This window comes from Amblyomma americanum, chromosome 1, assembly GCF_052857255.1.
Source record: "Amblyomma americanum isolate KBUSLIRL-KWMA chromosome 1, ASM5285725v1, whole genome shotgun sequence".
Taxonomy (NCBI): domain Eukaryota; kingdom Metazoa; phylum Arthropoda; class Arachnida; order Ixodida; family Ixodidae; genus Amblyomma; species Amblyomma americanum.
In genome coordinates, this window is record NC_135497.1 from 102685250 (window position 1) to 102698964 (window position 13715).

General features: G+C 47.2%; 1 pseudogene across 1 annotated transcript in view; it reads left to right on the plus strand.

The window, feature by feature from the left end:
- The first annotated feature begins 262 nt into the window (after positions 1 to 262).
- Positions 263 to 13715, plus strand: part of LOC144113369 (conserved oligomeric Golgi complex subunit 4-like) — a 57636-nt pseudogene continuing 44183 nt past the window's right edge. The window contains exons 1-3 of the transcript XR_013310750.1: positions 263 to 472; positions 1002 to 1077; positions 4541 to 4655. The product of XR_013310750.1 is annotated as a conserved oligomeric Golgi complex subunit 4-like (transcript). The remainder of the gene's footprint in view (positions 473 to 1001; positions 1078 to 4540; positions 4656 to 13715) is intronic.

The window sequence follows — 13715 nt, forward strand, 5'->3', positions numbered from 1 at the left end:
AGTGGTGGTTGTGGCGGACGTCAGGATGCAGGCGAGAAGTGAAAACGCTACGTTGCAACTCGCAACGGTGAAAAACAAAACGAGCGGCCGAAGAACGCACATCGCCAGTAGCGGACGCCTCCCACCTTCTTTTTTGCACCACTGACTGCTCCGCCGCTCGCTCCGTGCTCCAGCATGTTCCGCGTTGATTCGTGTGATGGGTGATTACGTGCTCATCGTTACAATATTTCATAAAAATTATAGTTGTCTAGTCTAAATAAGAGATGATGGTACACATTCTGAAAAGTCGTGCAAGCGATGTGCTACTTTTGACGCCATTTTACCTAAAGCTTTAGCAATATTGATTCAAACCTTGTCACGTGTTATTACGGCCCTTTCCGTGCACGGTTTAGTAATGAGTGGCGACCCAATTTACCATGTATCATCTGTCGAAGAAGCTGAAGCTATGTACAAACAGCTCTGCATAGAAGAGGTCAAGTATTGCATTTAATCTACAGGCACCTGCGGTTGCGAACGGAGACTGTTTCATATTGGTGCACGTATGCATGCACGGATGGGAAACGACGAAGTTTTGCATAATTTATTAATTTTTGTTTATAGTCTTTCTGCAACAGTGACAGCAGTTAATATACCCGTTTAGTTCTGAATTCGTTACGTAATCACAGCAGTTGTCATGCACTGCTTTTTGGACCGGGTGAATTTGTCTCCGTATGAGTGCGTGCTCTGTGCTTCATTTTCTCCTTGGTGCTATACTTTTCATGTTCGAGTTTTAACGGCGCAGAGGTTAAGCATCAGGAGAGGTCCCGCAAGGAGCATCATAAAAAAGAAAGGTCGAACTATATTGTAACGGACCCGTCAGCGTCAAATATGTCTCCACAAGTTTTAGGCAGCCCTGTATCCAAATATGAATTCGCCTACTTACCATTTAGTTGCTGGATATTTGATCTTGTGGTTGCTGTTGTGCTTGAAAAATCTTTTTTGCACGTTATTTTCTGTCTTAGGAACAGGCGACCAAGACTCCTGATGGCTTGGTCTCGCAGAGTTGGAGGCAAAGATCACCAACATTCACAAGATCTTGTAAGCTCAGTTGCTATGATCTTATGCCTACATTTACCTTACAAACATATGGTATACAATGCATGCAGCCTAGAGTCCAGTGCACCTTGTGAGGTATACAATGCATGCAGCCTAGAGTCCAGTGCACCTTGTGAAATGTGGCGTTAGGGGAATGTATTGCTGGCTGTTATCTGACGTAACATTGTGTGCCCCGCCCCTCGGCAAGGCTTCCCTCTTACGTTTGGGAAACAAGCCTCTGATACATATTTTTATGTGTGCATGATGCATATGTACAAAGCCAGTCAGAGGTTAAAAAGAAGATGTAACAAATTAACTGAAAATTGTTTCTTGCTGGAATGGGTTAGGAATGGTTGGACTGCGGCACTATACTGTGCCATTTCACATAGTATGCTATGTGTTGCTACAGGTTGAATATTCTTGGTGATATTGGGTGAGAGCTATGCCTTAATACCTTTATAGAAATCCAACAACCAGAGAGTCGACCTGCGCATAGTAACAAGCCTGCTGCAAAGGGCATGACTGGTGCGTAATTTGCTTTAAGTGATGAAGAGGGTGGCAAGGGCGATTGACAAAATCCAGTCCCACTTAGTTTTCATAAACTTTTTCACTTGCTCTTAGGAGAAGGCTGAGAAGGACTTTAATGGAACAGGATACTTACTTATTCAAATGGATACTTACTCACTTGCTCTTATTGTGGACAGTAACTGCGTGTGTGCATATTTTGCATTTTTTACTCGACAGCACAGCCACTGCTGCAGCCAATGTTGTCTTGTTACCACACTCTGCAAATTCGTTTTCTACTGAGGGTGATAAGCCTTTTGGTTTTCGTTGAAGAATCGAGGAGCAGTGTGAGGATGTATTTCCGTCATTTCAGCTGGTTTATAAATGGCATGAAGTTTAAAAGTGCAGCTTCAGCACGGACTGCTGCAACCTGCATTGAATGCGCACACTCTTAACTATGCCTGGTGTTATTTGTCCTGTGGGTGCAATTGTCCATGAAAATTGGCAAAAAACTATCGACAGGGTGGTGCAGAGACTTTAAATTAGTCGTGGCTATGTGCATCAAATCATATGCAACAACTTACACTATCACAGTTTCCACTTGGTGGGCTCCAAAATACCGTACTTCTGAACTGAAGGAACACTGAATGGGCACCTCAGAGATGCTGTTGTGGTACTTCGAAGTTCAAGTGGGTGTTTTCCTATAGAGTAAATTTGAGCAGGTTAATGCTGGGCACATAACTTCTGGCCAGATAGTTGTGTGTCATGAAATCTGTTGTCCCTAAAACGGAAATTTCAAACAGCACTGTCGGCCAGCGCATTGACACTGTCATTACTCTGACTGTACAGGGACAATTGTGAAGTATTACATGCCCATGGGACTCACTATAGATAGGGATTCATACTGTGATCTGCTGAAGAATCACCTGAAACGTGAAACGTGCAGTGAAGTCAAAATGCCGCATCTTGCTGACTTGTGGTGCTATTACAGCATGATAATGAACTGCTACACACAGCTCGTGCAATTGAGGCGCCGCTGTGGCTCAGTAGTTATGATGGTCAGCTCCTGGCCCAAAAGACGCGGCTTCGATCCCGCCCAGGGTGGTCTAATTTCAACGGAGGCAAAATGCTAGAGGCCTGTGTACTGCGCAATGGCAGTGCACCTTTTAGATCCCCAGGCGGTTGAAATTTGCCAGAGCCTCCACTATGGCATCATTGATAGCCTGAATAGCTTTGGCATCTTAAACCCAATAAACCAAACCATGAACCAAGCTGCTCGTGCAATTGTGGAGATCACAAATTGCCATCTGGGGTTCCTCCACAACCGGCATTTTCACCCGACCTGGCGCCTTGTGATTACCACAACTTTGGGACTCTTCAGCGAGTGCTCAGTGGCAAGTTCAGCGCGGATGATGTGAAAGAAGTGCATTTGTAGCTGCACAGTGAACCTGAAGAACTTTTTTTCTTCCAGAATCAAGGCATTAATGGAGCGCTGGCTCAGGTGCATTGAACATGCTTGGGACTATTTTGGAAAATGATAAAATACTTTTCCGCCTAACTCATTCCTTTCAGATGGAAAAATATTAAGGTTACTCTTTGAGTGCTCCTTGTGTCTTTGGCTTTTGGCATGTTTGCCACTGTTGTGCCACGTTCCATTGTCAAGTGTAATACTAATGCTGGACACCCTTCACATTCTTTTGCACCACCCACATTTCACAGCTATTGTATAGCTCCTCTCTCTCCTCCCATCCTTTACCTGCTGTAGTCTCAAGGATTAATTGATGGACTTTTCGGCCTTTGGAACCACCTTGCATGCTTAGGTATGCCACACCTGAGGTGCTCGTCTCAGTCCGTGTAGCACCTCCAATCCCCCCTCCGTTGTATTCCTGGGCTTGTGGTCTATGAATAAATGTTTCTCATGTACAGACCTACCCACGTGCCAAGACAGTTCTGCGCCTTTGTCCCCTGTGGCCCTCTATCGTCGTGGTCAGGCTCATGTGGCTTGGGCCCTGTCATGATCTTGTCAGTCCACTTTCTCTTCACTAATTCCTCTTCAGCCTTAATTTATGGTTACGCTATCGACATGAACATTACCACATGTAAAGAGTTTGCAACTAAGGTAGAATGGAAGTCCAGGAAGGTGCAGCTGATTCATTGAGGTATATGCAATGAGTTTAAATGCAGGTAATCAGTATTGACTGGAGAGACAGAATGGTTGCTAGTATCTCTCACTCTCAGTGGTTGTGCAGAAGCGAAAGGAATGAATGTGGTGCTACTGCTTCATGCAGCCCATTTTTTTTGTCCATATTCTTACTTCCCGGGCAGTTTCTGCTGATGCCCTTAAGCTCTCCATTTCACATGTGTGCTTTGAAGTGTTCACTTCTCCTCAAGGCGCACCTTTATAATCTAGAGTATAAATTCATATGCATTCTTTTATTTCTCTCCATCAGACTGCTGCTGCCAGATATAAAGAAGCTGCTCTAAATTTACTTTTCTACGCAGCCTGCTGCAAAGTGCTCGCTCCCATCAATGGGTTTGTGAAGTTTTTATGCAAAACTGATTGTCCTGCATAAAAGTGGAGCACCCAGATTGTGCAGTTTATAAAACCATTGAGAAGTAGACCTTTTTTCGTTGTGTACACACAGTGAAAACATTTTAGATTTTTGTTTTTATGGCTTTGTAGTCGGGTAAACTCGACCAAACTTTCAATCTGTTCATCCCTATAGCAATGAGCAGCAGTAGATATGAGCTGCGGCTCTTGTTTAAACAGCTCCTACACACTGCAGTGGTGAAGTAATGCAGCACTTACTGTTAGTGATTGTGTGTGCTGGAAGTAGCTTATCAGGCAGAATGTATGGTCCACTACGTATTTGCCAATGAGCATGTAAAGTGTGTGGGGGGGCATCAGTGTGCACACATATGCAAATAATGGCATGTCACTCAGTATATTTTTTATTTTCAGGCCAACGTTTCAGCTAGTCTATGGAGACGCGGAGCAGCTTGCAAGCATGATATCGTTTACTTCTACACTTGCCGAGAACATTAGCAGCAAAGTTCGACAGTTGGACCTAGCAAAGGTGAAAAATTTGGCAGTATTTATTGTAGTTCTGTAGTGCATTTTATCTTAGTGATTGTAGGATTTCTGTTGCTGCATCTGTGACACAAGAGTACTGATGGAATAGTCTTAAACATTAGAAGAGATTTGTAAGATATCCATACAGCACGAGGAATTTATTTTTTTATTGGAGTTGCAGATCGGCTCCAGCCATAATTTTTGTGATTCAGGTCACTTTTCCAAAGCCAGTCGTTTATCCGATATGCAAGTGCAAATGCTATTCTTTTCTCCACTAGCCATCTCTGCAAAGGTGTGTAGGATATCCTGTTCTGCTTGTCATGATGTTTATTTTAATGTATAACTATTTGTAGCCTTTCCTTGCAGGTGCAGTGTACATTTGTAAATTTTCTTGCATTAGCAGGAACCTTCAGTTCATAGAACAGCACTTGTCTTGTCTCTACTTTTCTTTGCTGCTACAAAGTTGGCACTGATGACCAGCATGCTGTTGAGAGCAGAAGTGGTTTACACTATGCAAGCTTTGGTTTAACCAAGCTTAGTACCGCCATATCATGGTGGCACCTGCTATGGACATAGCCGAAGGTGGACTGTGTTCATCTGCAGTCATGTCAGTTTCTTCATTCTTATCAGTCATGCTCCTGCGTATTGAAAATGCTGATAACTTGGCGTTGCATTGCAATTAAATAATAGCTTCCATTGTGCGCATCAGTTTTACTCCTGACTGTTCAACCCTGGACTCCATGTACGCGAAAACTCGCGTGAAGGCGACGGCGGCAAGCAACGAGTGACGGCGTCGCACGAAGCAAAATGCATGTGTCGCTTGCCGTGTCGCTCGGATCTGCACCCACAGAAAATTTCGCTCGTCGCCCGGAAGTCCCCCACGCGACTGGCAAATCAGAGCCCCACAAAGCCGTTTCCGGTTTGTCCATGGTTTGTCACGAGTACATCTCACGAAACCTTACCAGCGCGCCGTCTTGGTCATTGCCACCGTCGAGAAAATATTTGGATTTGTAGCTGAGAGGCAGACCCGCATGATTTAAATAATTAAAACAATCCACTTGTTGGTTGCGGAGGGCTACCAGCATTTGGAGCGGGTGTACTGCAGGGAGAGATGTGTGTCGTGCCGCGGATACCGGCGCTCGATCCACCGTGCCGCTGCACTCCTACTGTATATACGTGCAGAAACATTCGCGGCGTGCATTCTCACTGGTATATTATAGTTTACTCACTAACAATCAGATTGCGGTGACAGTTTATGGGAGTGTTTTTACTAAGCCGGAGTGCACAGGCACCGAACGAAAGCACGCCTCCCCTGTGAATCCGCGATGTGACTTTGTCTCCACAAGCACGCCGTTGGTTATCTCCACTGCCGCTACACCGCTGCCGTAGAGAAAATATTCCTTTGGCCCTGACTGTGAGGCACACTCACAAAATTTTAAGAGAGAGAACAGGTTACGGGCATGTTTCTAAGCTTGAGTGTGCAAAGCACGGAGTCCGCTGTGCACGTCGCGGGTGCGCGTCGCCTGCCGCCTTCGCTTGCATGGAGGTTGCCCACAAGCGACGGAGTGACCATCGCCGTGCCACCTTGTCGCGTCGCTCGCTCTTTCGCACACATGGAGTCCAGGCTTCGTTCACTTTGGAATGAGCTTTGACACTGCCTATGAAGTGAATCACAGAAGCTAAAAGTATCGTCTTGATGGTATTTTTTTTGTTTGTCGTGTTATGAATAGCCTGGCCTAGGCAAGACTCTGCTGATGTTGTTTTACATTGTGGATCACCATTGCGATATTGATTGTTAATGCGATAGTGTTAAGGGTCACGTGTTGCAGAAAAGCCATCATCGGCGCCATTAGCCACGAGCAAAATATCCACGAAATCTCTCCAGAGCAGCAATCTAGGTGGCAGGTGGGCCATTGGCCGCGAGCAAAAAATCCATGAAAACTCTCCAGAGAAGCAATCTAGGTGGCAGGCGGGCCATCTAGGTCATATGACCTTGTGACATCACAACCTTCCCATCGGATTGTGAGCAAACTGCCCGCCATGGCAGGTAGTATTTAAATTATTGATTGGGCACAAGACCTTGCTCGGGAAGAGCAACCTAGCTCTCATGAGCCCCACCGGTGGCAGCACTTACAATCGCAGAGCAGTGGCACATCACTTAACCACTGCACCGCTGCACCAGGAGTGGTATGAGGACTCCCAGGGATCCATGAATATAAAGTAGAGAATAACCAATTCCGCATATATGGGCATTGACCTATTAGTGCTATCAAGTCATACCCTTACGGCAGAGCTTAAGTGTCCCCTCCAGTTTTTTAACGCTTCCAGTGTACTTCAAAACAGTTGACTGCTTCTGCGGCAAATCTAAAGACAGAGACCTTTTATATATTTCCAGCGGATCAGCAATTCAGCCGTGTAAAAGCCCCTGAAATGTATAGTTACATAACAGTTCAGAATGAAGAAGTGCAAAAAGAAAAATTTTTTAAATTCTTGTACACTCAGAAGAAAAAAGTTTATAGACAGATCTCTTAAAGCACTTCCTCAGAGCCATTCAGCTGTTGTAGATTTTAGTTTTTTTTATATTTGCCCCTCTTCTCATAACCCCTTCAGACACCAATTAAAACTGCTGAAAGGAAAAATCTTTTTTGCATAAATCACAATCAGTAGACCAAGCAGAAGTAAGGTGTAAAAAATGACACAAGAATTTTCACATTTGAGCCCATTTTATTCGCATCCACATATATCGACATAGTGCCTCAAAGCTGCTACAAGAACCTAAACACTGTGTAAGGGGGGGGGGGGGGTTTATGCAGAGAAGCTTTTTAATGGGAGCAAGACCAACAGCAGTTGGTCAGCTAGTCCAGTCAGGAGTGTGCACCAGGCGATGGCCATGCGGCTCGCGCATATGCTCGTCGTCTTCTTTACAATGGCCCCCGGACAGAAGAGGAGCCATCCTGGCAGCTTTAGGGGCGGACAAGATAGCGGGGTAGTAGTATGTCTTGAGGCACTGGATATGGACAGTCTCACGACCGCGGCGTGTGAGATCGGGTGACGACGTGAGGGGCTCAACAGTATAGTTGATGGGAGATGTTTGCATCAAGATGCGATAGGGTTCTTGATATTTAACGAGCAGTTTCCGGGAGAGGCCCGGAGTACGGGGAGGTATCCACAGCAGGCAAGTGAGCTGGGCGAGAAATGCTGCGTAGGTTGATCTTCATCGTGGTGTTTTTTTGAACGGACTGGGTAGCTGTCGTGAGCGACTGAACGATCTGGCGGCAATCTTCGGCGTGCCTGGCGGCTTCAGAAATGGTGGTGCACTCTGATGTGTCAGGGGGGTAGGGGACAACAGTATCAGTGGGAATGGAGAGATGTCGCCCATAAAGGAGGAAGAAAGGAGAAAATCCTGTTGTAGACTGCGTAGCAGTATTATACACGAACATAATATACGCGAGAATAAGACCCCAGTGTGTGGGTTCAAACAGACGTTCATAGCCAGCATGTCCTCCAGAATGCAGTTAAAGCGTTCAGTGAGGCCATTGGTCTGAGGGTGGTAAGCGGTGCAATTCTGGTGGATGACATTGCACTCACAGAGCAGAGCTTTGATGACATCAGATAGGAGGATGCGGCCTTTGTCGCTGAGGAGTTCACGAGGGGCACCGTGTCGAAGGATGAACCGACGCAGAAGAAAGGATGCCACATCCTGTGCCGTGCCAGCAGAGAGCGCGGTGGTTTCAGCATACCTCGTGAGGGGATCAACGGCAACAATGACCCATCGTTTGGCAGAAGTAGTATACAGGAGGGGCCCATGTAATCAATGCCAACACGGTCGAAAGGGCGACGCGGACAAGATAGCGGCTCCAACTCGCCAGCAGTACGGTTAGTGGGTGTCCTGCGTCGTTGGCAGTCAAGGCACGAGCGTACGTATTTCAAAACGAAATTGTACATGCCACGCCAGTAGTAGCGGAGGCGGAGGTGCGTGTAATTCTTGAAAAGGCCCGCATTGCCGCGTTGTAAGTCAGCGTGAAAATATGATCAGATATTGGACCGGAGGTGGCGAGGAATGACAAGGAGCAATTTTCGTCCATCAGAATGATAATTACGGCGATAAAGCAGGTTATATCTGATCTCCAAATGTGAAGCTTGACTTCACGGCACGCGGTATGGTGTAACCGCCGATGGGTTGGAAAAGAAAGTCGTAAAGAGCACGAATCCAGGGATCCTTGCGCTGTTCAGAAGGCAGGTCACTGATGGTGGGAGATGGCGCAGAGGCTGGCAAATTCGGCGGGGATCGAGACAAGGCGTCGGCGTCCTGATGCTTGCAGCCCGACTGGTAGATGACTCGGGTGTTATATTCTTGAAGACGCAGCGCCCATCGCGCCAGGCGGCCGGAAGGATCTTTTAGTGAAGAAAGCCAACAAAGGGCGTGATGATCTGTAACGACATTGAAAGGACGGCCGTACACGTAAGGTTGAAACTTGCCTAAGGCCCACACAATGGCAAGGCACTCTTTGTCAGTCACAGAGTAGTGAGACTCAGTCTTGGTAAGTGTGCGGCTGCCATAGGCAACGACATATTCGTCGAATCCATATTTGCGCTGGGCGAGCACTGCACCGAGACCAATACCATTGGCATCCGTGTGGACTTCAGTTGGGGCCGCCGGTTCGAAATGGCGCAAGATGGGTGGTGCCCTGAGGAGTCGACGCAAAGTGTTGTAGGCGTCGTTGCATGCGGATGACCAAGCCGAAAAATCGACATTAGTGCCGAACAGCTGAGCCAAAGGGGCAGCAATTGAGGCAAAGTTGCGAATGAAACGCCTAAAATAAGAGCAGGGCCCTAAGAAGCTGTGAAGTTCCTTGGTGGTGGAAGGTTTGGGAAACTCAGCCACGGCACGAAGTTTCGCAGTGTCAGGGCATACACTGTCTTTCAACACAATGTGGCCTAAAATTGTCAGTTCACAGGCAGCAAAGGTGCATTTTTTTAAGTTCAGCTGCAGACCTGCGTTTGTGAGGCATGTCATGACGTGCTTCAGACGACATAGATGCGTTTGAAAGTCTGGTGAAAAGATAACTATATCATCTAGATAGCACAAGCATGTCTTTCACTTGAGGCCACGTGAAACGGTATCCATCATTCGCTTAAAAGTAGCAGGAGCGTTACAAGGGCCGAAAGGCGTGACGGTAAACCCGTAGAGGCCGTCAGGGGTCACAAACACGGTTTTGACATGATCTGCAGCTGCCATTGGGACCTGCCAATAACCAGAGCACAAATCAGGGGAAGAATAGACCTCAGAGCCTTGAACACAGTCCAGAGCATCATCAATACGAGGCAGAAGATACACATCTTTGCGTGTGATCTTATTAATGCGGTGTTAATCGACACAAAATCGAACGGAGCCATCCTTCTTGACAAGGACAACTGGGGAGGCCCAGGGGCTCCAATGTCGACAAGCACCATTACAGATTCGCCTTCTAGAAAAACTTCAATTAAATTAGCGGCAGACAAACGAGGCCTTTCAAATTTCGACGACTGCGCAATTCTCGCCTCAGGAACTGCGGCACCTAGTTTTCCTTTTAAGTGGTCGAGGGATGCCGTCGCATCGGAGAGGTGAAGCGGCGACGCGGAGAAGGCAAACGGTGTCCAGAGAAGGCGGTGATGCGCTCAGGAGACAGAGAACAGCTTAAAGGCGGCTCAGCAGGAGGTGAGTATTGACGCTGGGACCAGTAACCGGAAACTTCAGGAGGTGGTCATGAGACGTGCATGCGTCATCGGCAAAGCCGCGCCACATGACCTGGCAAGCTGCAGAAGTAGCAGATTTGGCGGTTGTCAGGCGTGGGCCATAAGTTTCCCAGTTGAGCAGGCGGTCGAATATTATCAAGCGTGCCCCAGGAGGTTCGCAGATGAGCAGGCGATGGAATAAAAGCAGCGGGCTCTCGAACGGGACCAGGAGGCGGCACATAGGTAGGTGGGCGAGGTCACACAACAGCGTCCGCATATGTCAGCGGGGCCGCGAGAGGTGTGGGCTGAGGGGCTTGCGGGAGAGCCACAGCGACCTGTTCTTATATGATGTGCCGCAGATTCGGAGTTATGTGTGATGATGGCTCTTGATGGCGTGAAAGCGAGAGCTGCCAAACAACTTCACGGATGAAGCTCTTGATGTGCGGCATGAGCGATGACTGGTCTCTTGCATCGTTCAGGCCAGCAAGCGAGTCGACATTCCTGGTGTGTTCACGTGTCAGAGCCCTCTGCTTGCGGAGTTCGTCGAAGCTCTGACATAGGGAGACGATTTTCGCGACGGTGCCCAGGTCTCGTGCCAACAACATCTGAAAGACGTCGTCATTAATGCCCCGTGAAAATATGCCTGATCTTGTCGGCTTCGTACATCTGTGCGTTCACCTGTGCATGCATAGATCGGCGACATCCTCGATGTAACTCGTGAAATTCTTTCCTACATGCTGCGCTTGTCGCAGCAGGTAGGAGGAACAGCACAAGCGCTGTTCGGCACGGAGTTTTCTGACATCTGGACGGCCGAATACCTCTGAGAAGTTTGCTTTGAAAACGGACCATGATGTAATGTCCGCCTCGTGGTTCCGATACCACAGATTCGCCACGCCTGTCGGATAGAAAATCGCATTGTTCAGTTTGGTTTCCACGTCCCACTTGTTGCATGCGCTCACCCGCTCATATGATGTGAGCCAGTCCTCATCATCATGGTCGTCTGTGCTGCTGTAGATAGCGGGGTCTCGCTGGCGGAGAGAACCAGCACAGATGATGGCGGCCGGGCTCACTTGTACGGCTTGGCGGTTGGCTTCCGAAGGCATCACGGTAAGGGGTAGCATTCGGCTGCGGAGTTGCAGGGTGAGAGGATATTAGCCCGCACCTCCACCAAATGTAAGGTGGGGTTTATTCGGAGAAGCTTCTTAACTGGAGCAGGGCCAACAGCAGTTTGAGGTCAGCTAGTCCAGCCTGGAGCATGCACCAGGCGATGGCCACGCGGCTCGCTCACATGCCCGTCGTCTTCCTTACAACTGCAACATTTTCTTGCCTTTTCTAACTGATCGTTAGACATGTTTAGCTATGAGAGTATATGCTTCAGAGAGTTATTCTTTAGTTAATGACTATGAAACAGATAAAAAACTCGTTCTGTGACGACAGGCAAAGGAAAATTTCACATTTCCGGCACCGAATGCGGCATTTGGATGTATAGCCTTCATGTCTGCACTGTTGCGCATTTAAAGTGTTCAGAAGTTAGGGCCAATCGTTGCTTCCATCATAGCCTGTCAGGCTCTGTCGAAGGGGTCTCAGCGATTTGAGCACAGGTGGAGAGGGAGAGAGGAAGGGACTTCCGGCCTGTTTTACACATGGTTTTTACAAGGGGGAGAAATCATTTTTAAAGGTCATTCTTTGCTCAGTTTGTGTCAGAGACCTTAAAGGATCCCCACACTCTACCAGAGTGCTGATTGTTGTTGTGTAGCCTTGGAGCTGAGCGACGAGCTCTGGACTGACCCGTGGTGGGAGGGTACGGGTTTTCCTTTTTCATCCACCCCTTGTGTAGAGCCCCCCGCTATGTATTTTTCTCTGTCTCGAGTTTTATAAAATATGTTAATGATTCTTGCTAACGACCGCAGGGAAATTATCAAAATGATAAGAATGATTTCAAAACAAGAAGAAATGTACCGACCACCACTGACAAGAAGCATAAAAAATGGTAGCTTGCTTTGGATTCATGCAGTATACATTCAAGCATGGGGGGTCTCAGATCCCTTTTCAATATTGGAGGGCATCTAAGCCACTCCGAGACCCCCCTGACTTTATGCACTGATCATAGCAGCTGTGTTTGTCGGCAATGGTTCAGTGTTGTGAGGGTTCCTTGTGACAAAATGTGGGCATTCATTGCTCGGCCGGCTGTCCGCGCTTCTTTGGAGGTACTTCTCCATCTGCTTTTTTCAGGAACAACGCTTCAGCACTGGAATCGTTCAATGTTCACCTTGTAGAAGAATGGCTTTTAACATCTGTGAGCAATAAGACCACTTCGTACCAGACTTGGCCAAAAAAAGGAGCGCGTAGAGGCCAGGAAACGCCATTTTGATATTTTCAGCATCAAGATGCCATGTCCACGTTTGTGGACACGCCACTCTGAACATCTACCACACCACTTTTTCTTCGTCTATGACAGTGAAAATTAGTGTGCCATTTCTACATCATGTTATTGACACATTCCGAATGGTAAATTGCATCATTCACGACCATTTGAAAAGAGAGCATGCAAAAATAAAAGCTATTTACTCATCCCGCCCAAAAAAAGTCCATCTTTACTTGTTGTTTATAGACACATTTCGCAGTAGCTGCAAGAGATGGCATCACCAACTTCATAGGGAGGACCTGAAATGTCAAGGGCACGGAATTCAAAGGGGGAGATTCACCTTGTGTACGAAAATATGGGAATGCTTAGGTCGTGTCCACATATGTGGACACAGTGCCTGAAGGGGATATAGGATGGCAACTGATCAAGTAGTGCTAAACAGTGCTCTTTGCCCCCATGCTCTTGAAAAGTTATTGAGTTCATAGACCAGAATTTTAGGTTGGTGCTCTCCTCATTTGTTTTTATGTTTTAATATGTCATGTGTCAGCTGCATAAATTGGTGCAATGAAATGCTAGTGAGCACAGCAGTGCAAAAGTTGTGTTCAACGATGGGTTTGAGTTGGCGTATGCTATCCTTTTTTTTTTGTATTGCATCTATGGGGTACCATACACAGGTGCCCAAGTTGTCCAGCTTATGATGGGACTCATCTGAAGAATTCATCCTAAAATGCCCACTGTTCAAAAGGAGTTCAGTCCTTTACCGAACCGGTAGTCAGTAGACTCAAAGGCCACTTGAGCACTGCTACATGAGCGGCTCTGATGGTCATCCAGTCAGTAGTCTATCGACTCAACGTAGCACTGTGGAACTCTATCAAAATCTCAAAGGCCTTCGAGAGGGGGTTGCGTGCACCCTTGGACATGGAGTGCACACAGCAACACTTTGGGGAATAAAATCACTGCAGTATCACCTCTGAAAAACATGGG